At 39.9% G+C, this 22,239-nt stretch overlaps 2 protein-coding genes across 10 annotated transcripts in view; both read left to right on the top strand.

The window, feature by feature from the left end:
- Positions 1-22,239, top strand: part of RpS11 (ribosomal protein S11) — a 352,472-nt gene that overhangs the window by 105,102 nt on the left and 225,131 nt on the right. The gene's annotated exons all lie outside the window — the stretch shown is intronic.
- Positions 1-22,239, top strand: part of sano (CABIT domain-containing protein serrano) — a 224,240-nt gene that overhangs the window by 113,078 nt on the left and 88,923 nt on the right. For 4 of the 9 annotated variants that reach the window (XM_076536255.1, XM_076536249.1, XM_076536250.1 and 1 more), the window contains one exon: positions 10,359-10,388. The exons of 2 other annotated variants lie outside the window; for them this stretch is intronic. The gene's annotated coding sequence lies outside the window, so the exon portion shown is untranslated. Of the gene's footprint in view, positions 1-6,837; positions 6,860-6,999; positions 7,228-7,366; positions 7,960-8,026; positions 10,287-10,358; positions 10,389-22,239 lie in introns of those variants that run through there. 3 more of the 9 variants (XM_076536252.1, XM_076536253.1, XM_076536254.1) reach the window with 3 other exon arrangements.

The following is a 22,239-nucleotide window of genomic DNA, read 5'->3' as shown; positions in this document are numbered from 1 at the left end:
TGAGTACTTAGTGATATGCAAACTTGGGAATTTGATTATTTGAGAACTTATGGATTTATGGTTATGGGAACTTGGATATTGAGAGATTTGAGGACTTGGAGACCTTAGGTTGAGACCTAACGTTATGAAACTTGGGAATTTGAAGATTTGAGGACTAAGAGACTTGGAAACTTGAGGACTCGAGAATTTAAGAGCTTGGAAAGATCACTTGAGAATTTGAAGACTTCAATTGGGAATTTAAATATTTATATACTAGAAAATTTAGAAGCTTGAGAATTTAAAGACTTGAAGATTTAGAAACTTGGAGATATTCGATCAATCCTGATATTTTCTAACTAACCTTCGAATCACGCAGAATGATTAAACCATTTCAACCTTCCTTTCGACCTCGCTCAGTCGAAAGTGTACACATTTCGATTCAAAAGCAGGTACCATTTTGACAAATATTTGCTGTCCGAAGTTTAATTAACCAAATGTCCGTTTACTAAAGACAAAGCTAATACATCTCATCCGAAAAGTTCACCATTCTTTCGTGTCTTATGAAATTCACAGTCGTCGAAAGAGACTCGTTTTCTCGAACAGTCGATTCGTCGAAGCGTTCGATACCGGACAGGATCGAAGCTAGAGAGGATGTCGATCGGTCGTTAGAGCGGGATGTTTAGCCAAACGACAAAGATCTCTCCTCTACCGCGGATGGACTGGACGTTATGTAAGCGAGAATCTCGATCCTAGATCTCGTCTGATTACTCGTTACAAGGATCGTTTCTCCTGCGAGGGTTTATCGATATCTCGACTACGAATTGATCGATCGCAACCAGGAAATGAAACCAACCTCGTAGAAAAGTTCCGAGAATTATTTTTATTATTCGAGTATCATCCCTCGTTTCTCACCCTGTTCAATTACTTTTCGAAGGGTGCCTCTCATGGCTATATGAAAGATTTTTTAACCCCTTGCACTCGAAGGTAATTTGACTGTTTACAAACAGCAACTTTAAAATTCAGTAAAAAAATTAAATGAATTTTCTTGAGGTTATTATTTCTTTACTAATAATTTCTACTATTGTTTGTTTCAATATGTTTATACATCACACGTGTCATGTTATAGAATCAGTTAAAAAATACTTATTTAAAATTATTGTATTAAATACAGTGGTGACTGTGAGTCACCTCTCGAGCGCAAAGGGTTAAAATAATGAATCAGTAACGAGTAAATTTACCCTAATTCGTGAAAACGTGGTAAGAATATCCGTAAGTCGCAGTAAACAGCAGAAGGCTCCGTAAACCGTGGCGGAAACGCGGGCGGAAATTCGCGGGCAAGAGCAGAGCCCCAGGGGCTGGCGCGCGTACGCTCGTCGGCGCGGAAAACAAAGTCGGCAGCGGTTCGAGATAACATTATTATCGGGCGAAGCCTGGAAAGAAAGGGCCACCGAGTACATGAGAGCACGACGGGGGGTTAAGGTACCGACATCCTTGCCCCGGGGCTGAATCTCCGATCCGGCAGGAGGAAAAGGACGCTGTAGGAGGCTCATGGCGAATCTAACGACCAAATCTCGGCACCGGTGTAAAATGCAAAACAGCGAGAGCGTGGCGAGCCGGAGAACCCTGTTCCCCGAACGAATTCCACCATGCGTGGCGACCAAGGTGGAGGTCGAGTACTCTACGATACTCCATCCTTTTCTACTTGAATCTTCTTTTATTCCTCTTTGTTGTCCTTCGTTCTTACTCTTATTGCCGAGGGAATTTACAGAGGGAATTTTTACTTTTGAAATGGAAATTGAAAAATGTGGGACAGTCTCGTAGTGAAGGATTTGAACATGTGGGGATGTTGGAAACTAAATATGTGAAAATGGAGCAGATTCTTACAATGAAGTAGTTTGAAATTTGGTGACGTGAAAGGTTAACTAGGGATGAAGGCAATTGGAGACTTTTGAAATGGGAATTGAAAAATGGAGGACAGTCTCGTAGTGAAGGATTTGAACATGTGGGGATGTTGGAAACTAAGTATGTGAAAATGTAGCAGATTCTTATGATGAGTTAGTTTGAAATTTGGTGACTTGAAAGGTTGATAACTAGGGATTTGGAAATTTGAGGATTTAAGCAATTAAATATGTGGAGATTCGAAGGTTTGGAGATTTGAGAATTTGGACATTTAGGAATTTGGAGATTTTGAAATATGTGGACCTAAGGATTCAGTAACCTAACCTGGAAAATAGAATATCGAATTTGGTGATTTTTAAATTTATGGACCTAGGGATTTAAGAACCTCGAAGTGAGAATATTTGAGAATCAGAAAATTCTAAAATTCACAAATCTGAAAATTTGCAAACTTGCAAATTTATTACACAAATAGTTTTGGAAATTAAAAAATTGCCAACTTGTAGATTTTTAAGAACACCAAAATTCAAAAATGTGAAAATGCACAAATTTAATTTAATTTGCTAAAGTGGGGGAGAAATAATGTAGAAAGAAAAGTAACTAGGGAGATAACGGTGGAAAGCAAGCGAGCGAATAAACGCACACGATTCGCCTGTAGTACAAGAATCAATTTAGCAAAGGCCATGCGATCCGCGACTTTTTCCTGCGGTCAATATTACTCAAGTTTCGTCCGCGTTTTCTTTTTGCGCGACTGCATCGGAGAAGACCACGGTTTCAGATGACAGCGCTCGTTTTCTCGTATCCTCAACGGGTATCCTCGAATCTCGTCGACGTTGTTTCGAATCACAGAATCGTGATTAATGTTCTTCGCTCGTGTTCATTACAATCGACAATTAGGAAAAAGTCAAACGATCACTTAAGGGGACTGTCCCGTTTCTGTTTGCCTCGTCTCCATCGCACATCGCGTTGGTGTAAGAGAAACGACTCGATTTTCGTAGATTCGACTTTAACGCTTGAATATTGCGAAAATGAAGTTTTTACGAGTACAGCGCCCATCAGTGGACTTCCCTACCGCTCTGGTCGCTTTAGATAGTAATAAATACTCTGTACAGAATAAAGCCGAATTTTCGAAGGTGCACGAGTGAGACAGACGCTGATCTATGCAAACAAGATGGCCGCCGCGGGACACTCGCCTTAACGCTTAAATATTGCGAAAATGAAGTTTTTACGAGTACAGCGACCATCAGTGGACTTCCCTACCGCTCTGGTCGCTTTAGATAGTAATAAATACTCTGTACAGAATAAAGTCGAATTTTCGAAGGTGCATGAGTGAGAGAGACGCTGATCTATGCAAACAAGATGGCCGCCGCGGGACACTCGTCTTAAGTACACTGAAATATAAAATCAAGTATTCGTTGTAATTTTTAACATTTTCTAAACACGAACTATTTAATTACAAGTTGTTTGAATAGATAAATATACGATAAACACTAAGATGGTTTAAGATAATTTACACTAGACGTAAATGCAGTTAAACGACAACTTTGTCAAGTTCTTATTTTAAAATCTCCACACTTGTTAATTTGCTAAAAGAATTAAAAAATTGTTGTATCGTTTGTTTATTTATCTTTTCTATAAGTATAGTTTCTAATAAAAGTATACATATCTTCATTGTTGAAAGACTCAAATATTTATTGCAACCTCGGTTATTTACAAATTTGCACTCCTTAACTATTATTTAAAAAACAAGCTCTACCAGATTGTTAATAAAATCGTCTATAAAACTATTTACATAGATGTGATACTAATAAAACAAGTAATTATTAATAAACAAGTAATCTGTTAGAATTTTTATTTGAAAAATATTGCGAATTATCTAGTTGAAAAACGCCTCTGAATGATTAGTTTGCTTTTTATCAGTGATTTTCGCGTAGCCGCCTTTCACCTCGACCCAAGCTCGAATACACGGCATTGTTTGCTCGATGAAATTATGGGGTACCCTCGTCTTTATGTAACTTTCGCGTTCGAAGCTCTCTGCACTGACAGCGATAGTCGCTCGTAAAACCCTAGCTAGCGGTTAATTATGCCATATCCCGCTGAAAAACGATCGCTCCTCGCGGTTTCTTGATCGTTGTAATTCGTACATTTGCAAAATTTCTACCTTTTTATCGCGCTCCTGTACATGTCGGTACAATTAACATTTTTCTCGAGAGTGGACGAAGATTTCTGGTAATGTGATCAGGGGAATAGAGGTCGCATTAACGAAGACATGTCTAGATTTTTTGATAATTTAGAGATCTTTTTATGACGTCAACAGCTGATTCAAGATTTGATATTGTTTGTTTGATATTGATATTGTTTTTATAGTATAAATATTGATATTGTTTTTATAGTATCAATATTGATATTGTTTTATAGTATCAATATTCATATTGTTCTTATAGTATCAATATTGATATTGTCTTTATAGTATCAGTATTGATATTGTTTTTATAGTATCAATATTCATATTGTTCTTATAGTATCAATATTCATATTGTTCTTATAGTATCAATATTGATATTGTCTTTATAGTATCAATATTGATATTGTTTTCATAGTATGAATATTGATATTGTTTTTATAGTATAAATATTGATATTGTTTTTATAGTATCAATATTGATATTGTCTTTATAGTATCAATATTGATATTGTCTTTATAGTATCAATATTGATATTGTCTTTATTGTATCAATATTGATATTGTTTTCATAGTATCAATATTGATATTGTTTTTATAGTATCAATATTCATATTGTTTTTATAGTATCAATATTGATATTGTCTTTATAGTATCAATATTGATATTGTTTTTATAGTATCAATATTGATATTGTCTTTATTGTATCAATATTGATATTGTCTTTATAGTATCAATATTGATATTGTTTTTATAGTATCAATATTCATATTGTTCTTATAGTATCAATATTGATATTGTTTTTATAGTATCAATATTGATATTGTCTTTATAGTATCAATATTGATATTGTTTTTATAGTATCAATATTGATATTATTTTTATAATGTCCATATCATGGCAGTATCATAACATTGCATAACTGGTGAACAATAAAAAAATTCAATGATAAGTGAATCATTAAAAGCAACGAATTTGTAGAGTTTTGTATAGCGGTTTTATATGTACACAAGTAATCTAAATGATTACAATATAAAACGTATAACAAGTATCAATGAATAAGATAAGCGTGTTACATTTCCGGAATCAGCATGAAAAGCTAATTTGAATATAATCAGTGGTCGGAACTGGCGGGAACCAGTGTTGCCAACGCGAACAATGGAGCACGCGACAAGAAAATAAAAGCAAGCGCCGCGATTAGCGGTCAACCGGGGAATTTATAAGCGACGATCAAAACGTACAACGAATCGTTAATGAACGATTAAATAATAAGCCTGGCGGCTTCCAGCCAGTCCGGCAATAAATCCGACTTAACGGAGAGAGGCAGTATTATTTACGCGCTACGGTGACAACGTTAAAAACCCGCGAAGAGTAATAACCGAGAAGGTGTCCGCGGATTAAAAGCCGTGACACTGCTAGTTCCTACGATTACTCATCCCTGCAACGATGTAATTAAATTCACCGACTAACGTTTGTTTACCCTACCTTTTCGTAACTTGCGAAATTTTTATTTTATTAAATCGTCAAACCCACCATTTCCTAGTTTCCTGATTCCCAAATCCCCCATTTCCTATTTTCCCGATTCCCAAATCCACCATTTCCTATTTTCCCGATTCCCAAATCCACGATTACTTAATTTCTCGATTCCCAAATCCCCCATTTCCTAATTTCCCGATTTCCAAATCCCCCATTTCCTAATTTCCCGATTCCCAAATCCCCCATTTCCTAATTTCCCGATTCCTAAATCCCCCATTTCCTAATTTCCCGATTCCCAAATCCCCCATTTCCTAATTTCCCGATTTCCAAATCCCCCATTTGCTAATTTCCCGATTCCCAAATCCCCCATTTCCTAATTTCCCGATTCCCAAATCCCCCATTTCCTAATTTCCCGATTCTTCAATCCCCCATTTCCTAATTTCCCGATTCCCCAATCCCCCATTTCCTAATCTCCCGATTCCGAAATCCCCCATTTCCTATTTGCCCGATTCCCAAATCCCCCATTTGCTAATATCCCGATTCCACAAATTCCCAATTTTCCAACTTCCAATTTCGCCAATTCCCAATTCCCCAACTTCCAACTCTGCAACGTCCCAAATCCCCCAATTCCCCATTTTACAAATCCATAAACTTCTCAATTTCCACCTCCCTAATTTCCCAATACGCAAATAAACCCTCCTTAAATCCAAATTTCCAATTCTCCAAGTTCTCACACGCCAAAATAATCATTAAACGCAAGAACGTTTCGATCGAATTAATCTTCGCGCCATAAGGTAAATAAGCGCCGGTTGCTAGGCAACGGCAGTAGAGCGTCCCGCAAAAGTGACAGGGCGCGTGTTGATGTTTCGTTGGTGAAATGAAATTGATAGTGGTGCAATTACACGCGCAAATTGTAGCAGTTGTGTCGTCTGTCGTGCAGCAAGAGCCGACTGTTCATAAAATGACAATGTACTCTGTGCTAGAAGCGTGCCGGTACACGTTAAAACGTTTAGATCCGCGTCCTGAGATAACCTAACCTTCGTCATAGTTTACCGAGCACGACGCCGGTTCCCTCGCCAGCTTTTCCTCCCGTATATCCGCTTGCCACTATGCTACCATCTAAACTATTCCCTTAGGATAAAAACAACTTTAAGTACTACTTCTTTTTTTATATATATTTTACCGTTTGAAGACTTGCGTTCTCTTAGTTTTTATTTAAAAAAGTCACTTGTGGATCTTTGCTGAAGCTACCATTACTTTTGCTTTGTCAAAGTGAAAATTAATGTATAAGACATATTTATAATACATATTGTTAAGAATACCAAAGGTAAATATAATTTTATTTGTTAATTTAGTAATGATTAACTTGAAATTTCTTTCCCTTCTTACTTCCTTAGGTAATACATTTAACTGAATCTATTATCCAAGCATGAGCTAAATATAGCCAAAGTATGTTTTTGTATTCAGCAGATAAAGATGGAATGTTTCCAAGGCATAATAGCGTAGAAGTAATAATTGCTTAATGCATATTGTACTACATTCCACAGAGAAAATTATTCAAAGGTACAAGCCTCTTTGGCAATGTCTACTTGACATAATTGTTTCACCGGTGATATCTAAATATCATTGCAGCCAGAATTATGCACGAGCATAATTTGTCTTGGTACCACGTGTCTGTAAGCCCACTTTGCCACGGTAAATCTATCTACATACAATTCTCAGCGATGCTAAATTGTCTCTGAACTCAATTTATCACTGCAATAGCAACATTTAAATTGTAGCCGTATTAGGCATAATGAAACGTAATCTATTGCTACATTAAGCGTTGTTCCCTTTGAAGCTGTTGCAGCCATAGGAAAGTATACAGAGTCAAACACACCTAGACCTATCCCATTATTGCATCGTGAACAACTAAATCTACTTTTCCTGCGCATAATCAAGCACGCTCTGTCTCTCTGGACAATGAACCTCACCCTAATGCCACGATAGGTATAATGAAGCTTCAACGTAATCCAATGCCAACAGCACCGACAACTGTGCACAGTTTGCGAGCACACAGGGGGAGGTAAACAAGCAGAGGTTTAATCTGTTTCCACTGTTGCTGCAGGCACATACAGCTAAATATAAAGACAGCATTTTCCGTGAAATAGCCAGTCAGCAGCTAATTAGCGCCGTGCCTCGCATAATTAGTCCCAGACACGCCTTGGCAAATGTTTCACTTTCGAAACGTGCAGCGACACTTTCGTGGAACGCGTGCCTGTTCCAAGAAACCCTACGCCAATTTTACATTCTTTCTGCATCATTTGCACGTGCTGTGCACCCAATAGGAAGAAAGGAGATGGAAGGGAGAAGTGTGCGACAACTTTCTTACAAGTTTTCATGTTTTTGTTGTAGCAGGATTTTAAGATTGTCTCTGGATTTTCTTAGGTAAACTTACAAACTTAAATTCTCAAATATTCCTAAATTTATACACTACCAATTTTCTTTCTTTTAGCAAAATCTTGAGGATCAAAGGCCTGGAAAAGTACGCTTTCACTGTTCTATCGATCAGGGAGAAAAAAGGTCAACGTGAAATTTCGTGCACCTGATGCTACAGCGATAAAGAAAGCCAGACGTGTTTCAAACGTGTCTGAACAGTGCATTATTGGTTGGCAGATACTTTCCTAGTCAGGTGCATCGTGTTCGCCCTGCAAACTAGCGAATTATACAAACGACTCTATGCGAACGTGACCGTTGAAGAATTAATTTGGTCTTCTGGGTATACGTTGTTTACGTCTCATTGGCCAGTAGGTTTTCCCGGTGGCTCATTGAAAAACGGGCACGTGCGCGACCTGGGACTTTCGATATTCTGACAGTCTCCATTTTTTAAAAGCTTCTGCAGTCAATCTTGTGTAGCAAGATACATATGCGTGTCGGCAAGAAATATTTATCTATAAATATTGATTTGATGATATGTTTTATTGATTGTATCAAAGATATTGATTTGAATGATGGATAAGCAGTATACAAAAAGATGTTTGCTTTTATCTACATAGAAGTAGCGAAGAATCCTAACTGCTCAGTGTTGAGCTATGAACATTTATTAGTCGCGTTATATTGTCATTTATTCTTCAATTACGAAGACAAATCAGAAATTTGTCGAATGAAGAGCTAGTATAACGGGTCGTATAATAGGAGCACCGAGATACTTGGCCGTGATCAGAACGTTTATTGGCTTTATTGTCGCCCGGTCGTTTTCTCAGTGAATGAACGGTCGCAACGGCGTACGAAGCTGTAAAGGCGTCTTAAACTGCCACCACTTCGTAATTACGCGCAATAAATCGTTTCGGTGCAAGCTATTATACGATGATCTTTTACTGCATCCGGATAATAATCACGCGTGATTTCGTGTTAAAACGATCAGCAGTTTTTACCGGTTTCGTTGCAATGCCTGAATTCGTCTAGGAGAAATATTTCACGATAATCGTTCGAATGGTTTGTCGTGGCAATTAATTAACTACGAGAGTAATATGTTCTATGCAATCACGTACGAATCACTGGACTTCATTTTTCCATAAATTAATCGAGTTTTTACTACTGACGATATCAGATACACGCTTCGACTACTTTCTCTTGTTTGCCAATGTCTTCCGAACCGGCATTTAGAACCTCATCAAGGTCTTTTATTTTAGAAAATAAAAGCTTAGAACTACTCCTTACTGGCTGTTCACGTGTTGACTTTACGCCGTGGAATATTCATATCGGAAGTTAACGTATGTAGAAATTTTGGGCCTGAAAATTTAGATTCTTGGAAATCTGAATTTGCAAATGTATGAACATGCAAACTTACGAACAAGGAGATTTCGAAGCATATGAAATTGTATATTTAAGAACTGAAATTAAACACTTGTTAAGAACGTTAAACTCGAGAAACGTTTAAATTTAATAAGAAGTCAGAGGACAAGTTACAGAGAAGATGTAATACGTAGTAAAGCGATAGTAGTCACAAATCGCGTCGCAGTAAACTGTTCGCAAATCACGTGGATAATTTGCATACAAATTCCTCGGCGTCTAATCGTCCAAAAATCTATCCGTCGTTAACCCGGCCTTCGAACGAGTCACCCCGTGTTCATATGCATCGTTTGGGAGAAAAAGAAAGAGGCTCACGATCGTCTAGGGGTCAGAAGTCTTCTCGGCAACAACGTGAAACGCTATCTCTTTCTCTCAAGCGTTGAAGAATTCCTTTGAGTACCGCTACCGTGGACAGCTCGTATCCATCAAGCATTTATCTCTCCGTCATCGGCGTCGCCTACGAAACGATTTATTTCACGGGCACGAACACGAAATAATTCATCGGTGTGGCTAGTTTACGCGGATGCAGGCCGGCACGAGGATGATATCCGTCAGAACGGTTACCGCCGGACCCCTTGACCGTCGGATAACGAATGGGTCTCGTGGATTTTCCGGTTTTGGCCAGGTGACTGGGAAGGAAACAGGAAATGTCGTTGCCGGGAACGTGGCACGTGAGTTGGACGCGCGATGAAAAGCGGTCGCGATACAACGGACACGGACTCCTCATTCGCTTCGCTTCTTTCACTCTGAGTTTGTGCTTCCGTCTGATTTTTGGTCATCGAGTTGCTAGTTGATTTAACCTGGCTTTGTGTACAATTATTAACTGAAATGTGTGTGGTTCATTGCGACACCTGGTTTAGCTAAGTTATTGTGTATCAAACTGACAAGTGTTTTTATTTTGTGTAGTCGATATCATAGTCTGTGTAAGATATTGTTTTGTGTAAAATAGGAAAGTGCTAATTCAACGAACGAATCATACTGGATGTTTGTTTCAGGGTCAAGACACATAGGGCGAAAGGAAACGAGTGAGTATCATTTATTTCTGTATCTACATTCGAGGAACAGTTCTGTAATGCACATGCAAAAGAATTCAAGCCGAATAATTTCGTAGCATGTTGGAATATTAAATAAAAGAGTAGCGACAAAATAAGATAGTATTATAATAAACATCAGTAGAGAACATTCGTATGTAACATATGATGTATGTATTCATATGTAACATATGAATGTCGTTATCTTAATAAAAGTTTAACTTGATACGATTTTGCACGTGCACCAGAGAATTGTTAAAATAGAACAGTAACTTTCACGGCGTTTCAAACGTCGATCGATCGATTTCCTTGCCATCGTTCACGGTGGGTCATCGATGAACTTACCGCCGGTACGTAGTAATTACACGAAGTATAGTGATACCCGTGAAACGTGGCTCGATAACATTGTTCCAAACGGTAGAAACGATCACGGAGAAAGGCACCGCGTTACAGATCATCGATCACCCACGGCAAAGTAACTTCGTAAGTGCATAGTAATTATTTTGCAACTACGCAGAACGATATACGATGACATGTTAATAGTAGAAACGTTAGAAAGTAAGATTATTCGCTTGGAAAAAACTGACGACTTTTCATCAATTATAAAACTTAAAGACTTAAATGGCTGAGAATTATCGTGAACTTTCATAAATATAGCAACAGATTACTCATGCGTTGTGCCGTTTTGCGTTATGTTATTATGCATTGTGTTGCTAGCCGATATTTTATCACGCGTTATATCGAAGGACATTATATTGCTGTGCATTGTGTCGCTAGCCGTTATATTGCTACATGTTATATTGCCATGCGTTCGTTGCTACGTGTTATATTACGACGCGCTAACTTTTCCCACGTTACAATACATTGTGCTGCTACATTGTGACGGGATAAATTACGACGCGTCAAATCGTCGCATGCTATATTGCCATGCGCGAAATCAACGCATTTCATATTTTAACGCGCTGAGTCTTAACGTATCCTATTACCTCGCACTATATCACCGTATACGGAATCTCCACGAGCTACATTGCAGTGCAATAAATTTCCACGCGTTATATAGCAGTGCGCTAGATATTCATGTGTTATGTTACCACATGCTATATATCACCACATATTAGATTACTTCGTGTTATATCGCCATGTATTAGATTTCCTCGCGTTATATCACCACATACTAGATTACCTCACGTTATATCGCCACATATTAGATTACCTCGCGTTATATCGTCACATATTAGATTACCTCGCGTCATATCGCCATATATTAGATTTCCACGTGTTATATCGCCACATACTAGATTACCTCGCGTTATATCGCCACATATTAGATTACCTCGCGTTATATCGCCATATATTAGATTTCCACGTGTTATATCGCCACGCGCCATATATCGCCACGTACTAGATTACCTCGCGTTATATCGCCACATATTAGAGTACCTCGCGTTATATCGCCATATATTAGATTTCCACGTGTTATATCGCCACGCGCCATATATCGCCACGTACTAGATTACCTCGCGTTATATCGCCACATATTAGAGTACCTCGCGTTATATCGCCATATATTAGATTTTCACATGTTATATCGCCACGCGCTATATATCACCACATACTAGATTACCTCGCGTTATATCGCCACATATTAGATTACCTCGCGTTATATCGCCACATATTAGATTACCTCTCGTTATATCGCCATATATTAGATTTTCTCGTGTTGTATCGCTACGCGCTATATATCGCCACATACTAGATTACCTCGCGTTATATCGCCACATATTAGATTACCTCGCGTTATATCGCCATATATTAGATTTCCACTTGTTATATCGCCACATACTAGATTACCTCGCGTTATATCGCCATGCACTATATCCCTACTTACTATATCGCCACATATTAGATTTCCTCGCGTTATATTGCAACGCATTGTATTGTCAATGTACTGCCAGTACGAAGTCAACACGTACTAGACCACACACCGTGTGCCTGTTATTAACGACTAATACCAGCTCCGTGAAATAGGAAATTGAAAGATTAAATTGCAAAATGAAGCGATCGTATGTTCGATAGCAGTTATTATAATGTCGTAGCGAACGTGTTAACACTAAACATGAAGTAACAAGTCGGGATGAACGACGTAGCAAGGAGCAGAGTACGAAGCTGTGATCGGAAGGTTCACGGAGGTTGTACGGTGACCCACGTTAATTTACGTGGACCACCAACGACCCCCTAACTGTACCACACACGGTAATTACCGGCTCGATGATGCAACGAAGCTTCCTCGAGCGAGTCGTACGATCCTGGGGAAGGATCGAGCACCGGGTCACCCGGAGCTAATTGAATTCCTGCAGGCGCGTTCGAACGACAAGCTTCGAATCTCCGCCATAAACTCATCCACCGATCTATTTCGACGATGGAACGGTTCCCTTTTCTTACGCACGCGCGAACTGTGGTGTTAACACGAAAATTTCGTGCAAATAATTTTCAAAATTTGTATAAAATTTGAAAGGTATTTTTAGATTAGATATTTTTCGTGCGCTTAAAGAGAGTCGAAAAATTATCATAAATAAAGCAGTTGTATTGCCTCGATGGAATATTATTACTTGAATTTTGAATTCTCTGTATCTCTTCAGTAGGGTGTCCGTTAAACTATTGAATTAAATCAAAATTATGTAATAGAAAGATTTCTGATAACATGATTTATGAAGACGTAGAAGCCCATTAAATTCCGATGGTGACACACAGGGAGTTCTCGTAGGATGAGTGACGACATTACTTACACCGTAAGTACCCAACCCATAAGTCTTGCGGGATCAGCTGATACAAAAGGTTAATTGGCGTCACTTTGCCTCCACGAGTTATTAAGAAAAAAAAAAGTACTTAAATCATCGGGTGGAAAGGGTGAAACATCATCGAGCAATAAACTGTAATAAATGAGATATCCAGAGGGGGGAGTTTCTTCAGCATTTTCAGCGGATTAAAGGAAAAAAAGAAGACGCGTCCGTTCGTTATCCAAGAAGAATCACGGTGTTCTCGTTCAGGCGGGATTCAACGAAAATAATTAATACGTTTCCATGAAGAGAAACGATCGCGCATCCATTACCTTGATCCAGGAAGGTGTTCCACGAACGCAGTTTGCAATCAGAGGGCCAAAACCGCTCGTTCGTCGTGAAAGATCGATCGACTGTTCTGTTTTTATGCGTTCGTTGCGTGGTAATTAGCGTTGCCCCTGTAATGGCTCGTTGCATTAACGTCACGACTGCGTCTGATGGTTTCTGGTGTCGTTGCAGTTTTGCACGATCTCTTTTTAAAGAAAACTCATTTGTTTCCACTTGTATTCGAAAGCAAATACTTCGTTACGAATGCGACATCTTGTATAGTGTAATACTCGGATTAGAACTATTTTATTCTGTCTTCGAATCTTTGTTTTTGACTTTTTTCGTGATAGCTTGTAGGGTGGCTCTGTGAATTTGATGAGGTCCCAATACTTCCAGGTTCCAATACTTCTAGCTCCCAATACTCCTACGTCCCAATCACTCTAGGTATCAACACTCCTAGTTCCCCAATACCTCTATGTCCCAATACTCCTAGGTTTCAATCACCCTAGGTACCAATACACCTAGGTCCCAATACTCCTAGGTCCCAATCACTCTAGGTACCAATACACCTAGGTCTCAATACTCCTAGGTCCCACTCACTCTAGGTTTCAATCACTCTAGGTACCAATACACCTAGGTCCCAATACTCCTAGGTCCCAATCACTCTAGGTCCCAATCACTATAGGTCCCAATACTTCTAGGTCCCAATCACTCTAGGTCCCAATCACTCTAGGTCCCAATCACTCTAGGTTCCAATCACTCTAGGTTCCAATACTCCTAGGTCCCAATCACTCTAGGTCCCAATACTCCTAGGTTCCAATCACTCTAGGTCCCAATACTCCTAGGTCCCAATCACTCTAGGTTCCAATCACTCTAGGTACCAATACACCTAGGTCCCAATCACTCTAGGTCCCAATCACTCTAGGTTCCAATCACTCTAGGTTCCAATACTCCTAGGTCCCAATCACTCTAGGTTCCAATCACTCTAGGTCCCAATACTTCTAGGTCCCAATCACCCTAGGTACCAAAACTTATCGGTCCCAATACTCCTAGGTCGCAGTCACCCGATGTCCCAATACTCCCAGGTACCAATACTTCTGGGTCCCAGTACTCCTAAGTCCCAATACCCCTAGGTTCTAATACTCCCTAGGTCCCAATACTTCTAAGTTCCAATACTTCTAGGTCCCACTCTAAATACCAACATCCTCAAATCCTAAAATCTACAGAAAGCACTCCTAGATTCCAGTATCCCCTAGGTTCCCATATCCTTCGACTCCAATGACCTTAGACCCCATTACTTTACACACCAAAAACCCTAGACTGTATCCCAATACCCCTCGCCTTGACTCCCAATACCCCTCAATCCAAATATTCCTAATTCCCAATATCCCTACTCCCCATTCCGAAATCCACTACTCAAAATCTCCATATCCCAACTACCATAAATTTGAAAATTTGAAATCTACACATTCATTCCCCTGCAATATGCTTTCCCATACCGCTGAGAACACTCGAGTAGTTGAACCGCGCAGAATAAAAATTTCAAAGCCGCAAGGAGTTCCATTATCTCTCCGGTTCACACAAAGATAAGTGAACTTAATACCTCCCGGTTTTTCGTTGCATTTTCAATTTACTTGGACGTAGCTGTCTGTTCGTTACTCCGGTTCGACAGGTAGGCGTATCGAAAGCTGGCACGCGGCTCTTCAGCCTTCCAGCCGGAATGAAAATGCATGCTTCCAGGATGATTCACGGTCAGTTTCAAAATGGGGGATTTCAAGAGTGGTGATCTCACCCCGGTGTCACGCAACGTCAGGTCGTTGATAGTCTTTTAATACTGTAATGATTGCATATCTTGCAGGGTCGTTTAAAGCACGCTTAAGGAGACCAACGTACTCGCTTATTCAGACATTAGCGAAAGTACCATTATTTATTGCACGCTGCAATTAAGTTGCCTGGACAGCTTCGAATATTTTCTAAATCGCTATATTTTCTTCTGTCATCTTTTTAATCCGTGTTTCTGTCTTTTAATTCTCTTCGGGTAACTTTCATTATTGAACAATCACAATTGCTCATTTTTTTAAGTGACGGTGTATCTGTCATTTTGTCTTTTTATTACAACTTTTTACTTGTTGACGTAATCGTATCCTCGTTTCTTGATTTTATCTTTTCAATATAGACGATTTATTATTTTCGGTTTCGAGTGATGACTTCAATCTGGTGTCGTAAAAGTTGGATGCTTGAATAATGTAGTAAAAATGTAAAGTGGAATAGTTAAGTAGATAATTAGTGAAGTAGTAAAACAGTGAAATGATCAAAAATTATAAAACAATGAAACAGTACAATAAAATAAAGCGCTAAAATAACTTACGTAAAAGAGTGAGCGAAATAAACCTTTGACTCCAGTTTATTATAGATGAAATTATTTATAAAATAACAAAGCAGTAATATAATGTAACCTACCTAAAGAAGTGAGTCAAATAAACCTCTGACTCCAGTTCATCATAGATGAAATTATTTATAAAATAACAAAGCAGTAATATAATGTAACCTACCTAAAGAAGTGAGTCAAATAAACCTCTGACTCCAGTTCATCATAGATGAAATTATTTATAAAATAACAAAGCAATAAAATAACCTACCTAAGAAGTGAGTGAAATAAACCTCTGACTCCAGTTCATCATAGATGAAATTATTTATAAAATAACAAAGCAGTAAAATAATGTAACCTACCTAAAAAAGTAAGTCAAATAAACCCCTGACCACAGTTCATTATAGATGAAATTATTTATAAAATAACAAAGCAGTAAAATAATGTAACCTACCTAAAGAAGTGAGTCAAATAAACCTCTGACACCAGTTCATCATAGATGAAATTATATATAAAATAATATAACCTACCTAAAAAAGTGAGTGAAATAAACCTCTGACTCGAGTTCATCATAGATGAAATTATTTATAAAATAACCTACCTAAAGAGGTGAGTCAAATAAACCTCTGACACCAGTTGAAGTAAACTTACTTCATCAAGAAGCCAAAAGCTAATGAGCATCAATCCGAAGAGCAGAAATTAACAGTTGAACGGTTATGTCCACATTCTTTGTCCGAAAAAAAGAGGCAGGCCTCGGAATGAGGTAATCCAGCGATCATTATTGCACGTATGTACACATTTCGTGTCCGTCCCGTTACCCGGTCGGAAATTTCAAACAAGCCCGTATTCGCGAGTGGTTGTCCATCGATTAGCACTGTGTTCGAGGGTCTTACGAAATTTCGCGAGCGTAAAAAAAGGCGTCGGAACACGCTCGTGCCTCGGTTATTTTTTCTTTTTTGATCGCGCGCGCCGGTTTCTTGCCGGCAATCTCGCGCGGAAAAGTGTTAAAAAGCGTGGCGTACAAGGCGACGGTACAAGCTCGGGATACCTTGTCGATGGTTTTTCTGCGCGGTTCACCGTGGAACCGCAGGAATCCCGCGGAAAAAATGCCGGATAACATTGTATGCGTCGATTGGCTTCGTGTTGCATCGCGGAAGATTCAATATCCTCGATTACCCTGTATGTCTGGCCAGCGTTAATTCGCTTTCGAACTTTTTTTTTTCGTTTAACGATATGCTGTTGGATACTTAGACAACCGGGGTACCGCAATTACACTTGGAATTTTAATTAAAATCTTACAGTTTTACTACTTTCAACTGTATTCATCGTTTGAGCGTACGCTCGAGTTGAAACGATATTTTCCATTAAAATCTACATTTATTTTTAAACAGGGTGTCTCGATCGAGTGCAAGTTTCAGACTCTGCTTCTTTGGGACGGTGAGATCTAGGGAATTTCGAGCTGTAGGAGTGAGGGGTCTAGGGACTTCGGGATTACAAGAATTTAGGTCCTAGGGATTTTTGTATTGTAGGAATGGGGGTCCTAGGGATTTTTGTACCGTAGAAGTATTAAGCCTAGGGACTTTGGAGCTATGAGAATATGCGCCCTAGGGATTTTAGAGCTATAGTAATATGGCTTCTAGGGATTTTGGTGCGGTAGAAATGTGGAACCTAGGAATTTGGGAATTGTAGAAATATCGAGCATAGGGACTTCGGAACTATGGGAATGTGGACCCTAGGGATTTTGGAATTTTGGAAATATGGACCTTAGGGATTTTAGAGCTATAGTAATATGGCTTCTAGGGATTTTGGTACGGTAGAAATATGGAACCTAGGGAGTTTGGAATTGTAGAAACATCAAAGCTAGGGACTTTGGAACTATGGGAATATGGACCCTATGGATTTCGGAATTTTAGAAATATGGATCCTAGGGATTTTAGAGCTATAGTAATATGGCTTCTAGGGATTTTGGTACGGTAGAAATATGGAACCTAGGGATTTTGGAATTTTAGGAATATGAACCCTAGGGATTTTGGAATTTTAGAAATATGGACCCTAGGGATTTTATAGCTATAGTAATATGGCTTCTAGAGATTTTGGTACGGTAGAAATATGGAACCTAGGGATTTTGGAATTTTAGGAATATGGACCCTAGGAATTTTGGAATTGTAGAAAGATCGAGCATAGGGACTTTGGAACTATGGCAATGTGGACCCTAGGGATTTTGGAATTTTAGAAATATGGACCCTAGGGATTTTATAGCTATAGTAATATGGCTTCTAGGGATATTGGTACGGTAGAAATATGGAACCTAGGGGTTTTGCAACTATGGCAATATGGACCCTAGGGATTTTGGAATTGTAGGAATATAGGCCCTAGGGATTTTAGTACTATAGGAATGTGGCTTCTAGGGATTTTAGAACTGTAGTCATATAGATTCTAGGGATTTCGGTACTATAGTAATATTGTATCTAGGGATTCTTGAATTATAGGAATATGAAATTCTTGGACCTTGAAACTTTTTGAAATTGGCAATTTTAGTAGAATTTGGAGAATCTGCGATCTTAGAATTTATAACTTTTTGGTCCTGCAACTTCAAATTTTATTCTTGCAATCAATTTATGTTAAGTTTGCACATGTTACAAATATTTGCCATCTGCAGCCCAAAACTTCCAAATAGTCCAATTAATAAATATCAGGATCTAAATAATACCAAAATTTCAATAGGAGTCAAAAAAAAAAAAAACTGCAAGCTTTTTCAAGAAAAATTGCAACATAGAAAATGTGTTTCACCTTACATGGCAATGCTTATGAGAGCATGTTTTGAACACCACGTTTTTCAACCTTCGTTTCCAACAAGAACAGTGATTCAATAAAGAGCAGAGCACTCTGGCTTAAAGACTCCCCATCGAACGCTCTTTTTAATCCTAAAAGCGATTTACACTGAAATTTCGCTCTCCTAAACGCGTTTGTCCGTCGGAGTACAGTAATTTTGTAGCAAAGTGCAAATCTCGTTTCTCAGCCGGGTAAAACCAGTCGTGCAAAGTAAAGGCGACACACGAACTATCTCGTGATAATTACCTCGATTACGGGCCATTAGCATGCAACTTTGTGTAACAGAAGCAAGTCGTTTCGAACGCCAACTGGCCGCATTACAAAGATTTATTTCAACGATTTGCATAACCAGACGTTCGATCATCGTAACAATTATTTACCAGCTTCCGTCGATGATGACCCAGACCGTCCGTACGAAACGTTTGCACCCATTAGAGGCACGATATCCAACCGAGTTATTAGCTTAAAAGCCGGGTAGAGATTTTTAAGTACAGAGGAAGGTTAATATTCAGAAATTTACACGGCTAACAAAAGGGACGGAAAAAGGTACATTACCGTAACAACGGTATGAGCATGACACGAAAAACAACAACTATACGCAACGAGAACCGTACGACACGGGTACAAGAACAACACGAAAGAAAAACGTGTGTACAAGGACAGCGGTGATGCCGGTGCAAAGGAGATACAAGACGTTGTAACCGTACGATAACGCAGAAACACAGGGATATGAACGATACAAATATGACACGAACTCGGTAGTCGAACGCGGCTGGACGAGAGCCAACAAAACGTTACATCGATCTTTTATGTACAACGGGAACCACGAGTGATACACTATAATGACGTCGTTAATGGGAACAGCGTTTTTGCATTCTTCCGATGGCAATTTTGCTAATGGAACGTTCTACGCCCATGTCACATCGAACTGTAATTAAGCCTTTTACCTAGCTGCACATTGTGAAACACTATACTCTAATTAGGAATGCAGGGACACTGTATACGTCTATAGAGGTAGAGGGGTTTAGGGACGTTTTTGGGATCGGAGGGTGTGGGGATGTAGGGATAGTTTGGGGTTGGAGGATGTGAGGATGTAGGGATAGTTTAGGCTGAGAGGATGTAAGGATAGTTTGGGCTGAGAGTGTGTGAGGACATAGAGATAGTTTGGGATGAGAGGATGTGAGGATGTAAGGATAGTTTGGGCTGAGAGGATGTGAGGATGTAAGGATAGTTTGGGCTGAGAGGATGTGAGGACATAGAGATAGTTTGGGATGAGAGGATGTGAGGATGTAAGGATAGTTTGGGCTGAGGGGATGTGAGGATGTAAGGATAGTTTGGGCTGAGAGGATGTGAGGACATAGGGATAGTTTGGAGTCGAAGGATGTGAGGATGTGGGGATAGTTTGGGCTGAGAGGATGTGAGGACATATGGATAGTTTGGGATGAGAGGATGTGGGGACATATGGATAGTTTGGGTGAGAGGATGTGAAGACATATAGATAGTTTGGAGTCGGATGATGTGAGGACATATGGATAGTTTGGAGTCGGATGATGTGAGGACATATGGATAGTTTGGAGTCGGATGATGTGAGGATGTAGGGATAGCTTGAGGTAAGGAAATGTGAGGATGTAAGGATAATTTGTGGTCGGAGGATGTGAGGATGTCGGGATAGTTTGGGCTCTGAATATGGTATGTGAGGTGTAGAGTTCTAAGGATACCGATATAGGAATCTCTAAATGTAGGGCTGTAAAGATACATACTGGTATCTAGGTACATAGGGATGTGTAGTTATAGCTAGACCTAGTAATCTATGGACTTGTAGATACAGTAATCTATGAACATAGGTATTGGAAGGTGTAGAGATCCATGTGCATATGAACCTAGTCTTCTAAGTTATGTATACATATGTGAATTCAGGAGCCTAGGTATGAAATCATCATTAGTTTAATTTGGGGTTCCTCCATATTCTCCTTCAAACCTCCTAAAGAGTCTTCCTAGTACTAGTCCTCCTAGTCTTCCAACATCCAGTGATAAAAGTCTAAAATCAGTCAGCTTACTCCTCACTGCTTGATAAAAATCTGAAGCAATCTCCCCGGCACAAATGTGAATAAAGCACCCGCGTAAAGAATAAAGGAATGTAGCCCGCGGCGCACAGTAAATATTGATCTTGTAGAGTGTTAGTTATCACCATATGGGAATAGAAGTTGCGAAAGAGCTGGTGAAAAACGGCTTTTACACCGGATACATTATGGTCGGACGGTGGCAACGGACGAGTATTTCGTTAGATTTAGGGCCAACGCCCAGCTCTCCAGCCTTTCTCGTTGCTGTTTTTTTACGCGCGTGGACACGGGACGGGATCCAGCGGACCCGGAGTAGCTTTGGTGGTTTAGGCCCAGACACTGTGCTCCGTCTTCGCCATAGGCGTGACCAAAAAGTTCCACGACTCCTCCTCGATGCGTTTTATTTAACGTGCGGTTCCAAGTGATGGATGCAAAGACGCATTACAACCGACCGGCCGGAGGGTTCGACGAACCTCACCCGGTCCCGACGTTCTTTCGCTCTTTTGATACCTTTTTTAATTAGACACTCGACATTTTTCATCGCGATTCCTTCTAGCTGTTTCACGAACCTCGTTCGAATCCTCTCTTCATTATTTACGCGGACACGTTCTTTTACATATTTGTTCACGTTTTTGGACGAATGTACCTGTCACATTTGTCATATTTGTGATGGTCACATATTTGTCATGTCTCATGTGAGGAAGGAAGGAAGACTGAGGAAGGTATTTTTCTATTTAAATACGAGGAGTATCTTGTTAAATTTGAGGACTATACTTTTATAGTAGAACATGACTCTTCAGGAGAAGTGAAATCAAGCTCCGAAGGAACACTCCTCAAGAAAAATCAGATTCTGAAATAATTCTTTGAACATCCAACACAGTGACGTATATTTCAACCTCTTCAGAAAGGACAGTTCCAAAGTCAGAAAAAGAAATAATTTTTGATGCACCTCATTTTAAATCTGTAACATAAACAAGTCCTAACCGAATCTGATCTTTATCGATCCCCTTTAAAATACAGAAACAATGTTAAAATGCACCCAAGTGACCTTTGATGTAAGGATTTTTGTGCGGTTTGGTTGTGTCTACGCCAATGGCGGACGCGATGGAAAGAGGCACGAAGCACGAAAAAGAGTTTGCCATCGGGCGAACACTTTCCAGCGCGCGGAGTTCCACGACCGCGTTTCGGGACAACAGTACGCCGCCGCGCCGGTGCCCAAGCAACGTGGGGGCCTCCCGTCCTTGGTCCGTGTCAGTGGCATAGACCATACAGGGCCCGTTCAAGGTCGAACCGAGCGCGGCCGAAGTGGCGCGGAGGCGCACGAGCGGCCCGGAGCCGAGCGTAGCCGACCGCGTTCGGGCCTCGAACGGCAACGAGGGGCCTGCGGGCGGGCCGGGGCGCAGCGGGGTGGGGTGCCCGCGGTGGGGCACGGCGAACTGATCGAGGGCCTGAGCCAAGTGTCATCCTATACCCGTGTGCCT

Source organism: Megachile rotundata, chromosome 10, assembly GCF_050947335.1.
Source record: "Megachile rotundata isolate GNS110a chromosome 10, iyMegRotu1, whole genome shotgun sequence".
Lineage (NCBI taxonomy): Eukaryota > Metazoa > Arthropoda > Insecta > Hymenoptera > Megachilidae > Megachile > Megachile rotundata.
This window is presented reverse-complemented; position numbering and strand designations above follow the sequence as displayed.